The sequence below is a fragment of the Palaemon carinicauda genome, chromosome 12 (genome assembly GCF_036898095.1).
Source record: "Palaemon carinicauda isolate YSFRI2023 chromosome 12, ASM3689809v2, whole genome shotgun sequence".
In the NCBI taxonomy this organism is placed as follows: Eukaryota; Metazoa; Arthropoda; class Malacostraca; order Decapoda; family Palaemonidae; genus Palaemon; species Palaemon carinicauda.
In genome coordinates, this window is record NC_090736.1 from 157,114,615 (window position 1) to 157,119,614 (window position 5,000).

Below are 5,000 nucleotides of genomic sequence, written 5' to 3' on the forward strand. Positions count from 1 at the left end.
GAGAGAGAGAGAGAGAGAGAGAGAGAGAGAGAGAGAGAGACCTAACCCAATAAAGGACTGAAATTTCCCCGCTACTTCTTTTCATTGTTATATCTGTTCCGTATTTTTTTTCTCTCATCTGTCGGCCTTATTCCATCTCCTTCTTTCCTCCTTCTTTTCCTCATGTTATTATTATTGTTACTTTACTTCTTATTACATTATAATTCTCATAATTTTTCCTCCATTATAATTCTCATAATTTTTCCTCCATTATAATTCTCATTATAATATTTCCCCCATTTCCCTTTACAGGATTCAACAGATCGATCCCCGGTTTCCCAAGATACACCGTCGTGGGAGACGAGGCCAGAGGTATCCACAACCTATTGATAACCGAAGTGGAGATCTTAGACGATGGGGAATACCAGTGCCAGGTGACTCCGCCCAGCGCAGGAGGGGGCAAAGCTATAAGGCATGCGGCTAATCTCACCGTCCTGTGTAAGTAATGAGCGATTGCTGTTATTACAATCGCTGAAGAGGTTTTGTTCTTATATGCGCTTAATCAATTAATTAATTAATTCATTCATTCATTCATTCATTCATTCATTCATTCATTCATTCATTTGCTTATTTATTTATCTATTTATATATTTATATATTTATTTATTTATTTATTTGTTTGTTTGTTCATTTAATTATTTTTTTATTCACATATTTATTTATTTACCTGTTTATTTGTTCAGTTATTCATTTATTTATTTACTTATCTATTACCTTTGCCAACTTTCTTTACGAAGGTTATATTTCCATAGGCTTTTATTTATTAGCTTGTATGTTTGTTTGATTGGGATTCGTATAAGGTCAAGGTCAAGGTCACAAAAATCTAAGAAAACGTCTTTTTGCTATATCGTGGCCAATGTTTATCTGATTCTCATGAAACTAGTGCCAAAATATGCATAATTAAGTTTTTTATCTTGTGATATAGATGATATAGGTGAAGGATGCGCCCTACCGTTTCCGATCTTGTTTATTTATTTATCTGATCTATTGGCTATTGTTATTTTTATATAATAGATTCATTCACTGTCAACATACGAAAGAGGGAAAGCTAGGTCCGTAGACTTGAGTAAAATATTGACAATCTTCATTGGTGGAGGTCTGACATCATTATTTGTTCTTGTTATTATTACTATTATCGTTGAAGTATTAAGAGCTTAAGCATGAACTGCTTTTGGTTAAGTATTATCGAAGTAAATAAAAAACTTAAATAAGCGTATGTAATTATATGATGCTGTTACAATCTATAATTTTCAGGACGAATTTAAACTGATACGTGAATATTAAATGCAGTAATATTTGATATAACATCATATTCTTTTTATTTTATCTGATTTCCAAAAGATAATTAAAAATAATACACATATATCATTACGTTTTTATCCACAGCATATTCAATTTATCTAGCACGACTAGAAAATACGATAGAACAAATATATTCATGAAACCTAGACAAAACAAATTATTCTTCCCGAAGCGAATATGCGCGAGAGTCCATCCCGCAGTATCCAATGATTTTTCATATACGTATGTCAGCTGAAATATAATTGGGAAGTCATAGAGTTATAACAAATTTCCAGCTTCCATCATTACGGGTATGTAAAGCCAGCTCCTGTATTTTGCGGTCATAATAGTATGAAGGATATTGAGTTGGGCTTGTCATGAGAATCGTAGCATTTCAGTGTCCGGCTGTCATAGTTTTTGTCGGGTATCGGTTCGGAAAAGTTGTTAGTGCGTATGTATGTGTGTGTGTAAATGTGTATATGCAAACACACACACACATACACTCACACACATTATATATATATATATATATATATATATATATATATATATATATATATATATATATATATATATATATATATATATATATATATATATATATGTATGTATGTATGTATGTATGTATGTAGAGACACATATACACGCACGCATACATACATACATACATACATACATACATACATATGTGTGTGAGTCTATGTGTGTGTTCTTTGTGTGTGTGTGTGTGTGTGTGTGTGTGTTTGTGTAAACCCTAATGCTGGTCAACAGGCAGATTGAAAGATGATTGTCAGATGTATGATAACTTTAGCAATCAAGTACAAGAGTCACTGGGTTATAACGAGGCTTTTAATACAATAAAGTTTGTAATTAAAAGTATACTTGTCTAGTCATACGTATAAGATAGTCTTACCGAATAATTTATTGGCAACAATTCTATTTCTTTCACTTCACATGTGATCAAATGATGATTTTGTTTTTAATAGTACAAAAATTGTCAGGAAAAAGATTTATTACTAAAATATAAACGTCCAAGTGGGGTAATTAACAGTAACGAAACTATATCAAACATATATGATCTAGGATACATGTAAAGTAACTGTATATATTACATAGCCTTAAATCAGATTTAATGGCTTAAGGGCTGCTCATGAATGGTAAAGGCAAGGAACAGTGACAATGCTCTAGTTAGCAAGGCATTGCAGTAGAGACCCAAGCTAGGACCAAGGAGGCCCAGGAAATAGCTGTTAATAACTGAATAGGCAGATCTATAGGCTCACCCAAACACTCCACCCTTGGCTCACAAGGATGGTAAGGTTGTAGACACTACAAGAAAACACCCCAAAGGATGGTAAGGTTGTAGACACTACAAGAAAACACCCCAAAGGATGGTAAGGTTGTAGACACTACAAGAAAACACCCCAAAGGATGGTAAGGTTGTAGACACTACAAGAAAACACCCAAAGGATGGTAAGGTTGTAGACACTACAAGAAAACACCCCAAAGGATGGTAAGGTTGTAGACACTACAAGAAAACACCCCAACGGATGGTAAGGTTGTAGACACTACAAGAAAACACCCCAAAGGATGGTAAGGTTGTAGACACTACAAGAAAACACCCCAAAGGATGGTAAGGTTGTAGACACTACAAGAAAACACCCCAAAGGATGGTAAGGTTGTAGACACTACAAGAAAACACCCCAAAGGATGGTAAGGTTGTAGACACTACAAGAAAACACCCCAAAGGATGGTAAGGTTGTAGACACTACAAGAAAACACCCCAACGGATGGTAAGGTTGTAGACACTACAAGAAAACACCCCAATGGATGGTAAGGTTGTAGACACTACAAGAAAACACCCCAAAGGATGGTAAGGTTGTAGACACTACAAGAAAACACCCCAACGGATGGTAAGGTTGTAGACACTACAAGAAAACACCCCAAAGGATGGTAAGGTTGTAGACACTACAAGAAAACACCCCAAAGGATGGTAAGGTTGTAGACACTACAAGAAAACACCCCAAAGGATGGTAAGGTTGTAGACACTACAAGAAAACACCCCAAAGGATGGTAAGGTTGTAGACACTACAAGAAAACACCCCAAAGGATGGTAAGGTTGTAGACACTACAAGAAAACACCCCAAAGGATGGTAAGGTTGTAGACACTACAAGAAAACACCCCAACGGATAGTAAGGTTGTAGACACTACAAGAAAACACCCCACCGGATGGTAAGGTTTTAGACACTACAAGAAACTATCAAGCCTGAGCGAGACTCGAACCCCAGTCCGGCGATCACCAGGCATGGACGTTTCCAATAGAGCTCCAGAACCCTAATTATATAAAGAATTAGATACCTGTATCCCTGCGTAGCCAAATACATAACCAACATCACGGCTTTCTTCTGTAGCCGTGTCCACTACAGCTTTAACAGAATGCAAATTACCCCTTCCATTCAGAAGCTTCCTCTCCCACTACAGAGCAAACTTGAAAACCACCCAATACACTCCCCCCGAGTCCCTGTCTCACCCCTCCGGCTTCTCCTGACGGTAAACTTCGAGCTTAATTGTCAGTATGGTCACGAAGGGCTCACCCGGCAGAGCTGCCAATCAAAGGCTCAATCAGGCTTTCAGATCCCATCGATGGCCGCTGCACATATCAATATAACCCTACAAGAATTAAGTGGAAATGGCTGAGAAGCGTTTTCATCTTTCTCGTCTCAGATTCTGGGAGAGAGAGATGGGTTGAATTAATGGAAATGGTTGAGAAGAAATGGTTGGCCTGTTGGAAATGTCCTTGCCTGGAGATCGCTACACTGTAGTCCCGCTCAAGCTCGATAGTTTCTTGTAGTGTCTGTATCTTTACCATCCTTGTAAGGGGGAAGGTTTGGGGAAGCTTATAGGTCTACCTGCTGAGTCATGAGGAGCTATTACCTGGCCCTCCTTGGTCCTAACATGGATGGAAAGGAGGCTTGGACACTGATTTTATGTATATATGTTAGTCTCTAGGGTATTGTCCTGCTAGGGCATTGTCCCTGTCCCTTGCCTCTACCATTCATGAGTGGCTTTTAAACCTTTAAAGACTTTAAAGCGTTCAATTTGGGTTAGATTTGTGAATTTTAGAAGTTTTATTCCAGCTACGACCAAGCTGGGGATAGATCTTCCTCCTCAAGTAGTTTTTAGTTTATAAATGACAGATCTATTTTAATGTTAATGTTCTTCAACTATCTTATTTCAATTGTTCATTACTTCTCTTGTAGTTTATTTATTTCCTTATTTGGTTTCCTCACTGGGATATTTTTCACAGTTGGAGCCCTTGGGTTTGTAGCACCCTGCTTTTCCAACTAGGGGTGCAACTCAGCTAATAATAATAATAATAATAATAATAATAATAATAATAATAATAATAATAATAATAATAATAATAATAATAATAATTTGACCCTTAAATCCTAGTACTGGGTCCAGGAAAATCATTCAGCTCCAGAGAAAGGTTTGGATCTATTTCCATGTCTCTGGAACTGGATGAGGGTAATAGGGTGAAGGTCACTGGTTGAAGGTTAACCGGATTATGCCTATATCACTCTCATCTCCGATTTCTAATATGAGAGGGTCCTCCTCAACATTTTTATTTCTCTTTTTCAAGTACCGAAGAGTTGGATTATTATTATTATTATTATTA

At 36.8% G+C, this 5,000-nt stretch overlaps 1 pseudogene; it reads left to right on the plus strand.

Moving 5' to 3' along the window:
* The window catches only part of LOC137651361 (nephrin-like), a 77,167-nt pseudogene that overhangs the window by 29,935 nt on the left and 42,232 nt on the right, over positions 1-5,000 (plus strand).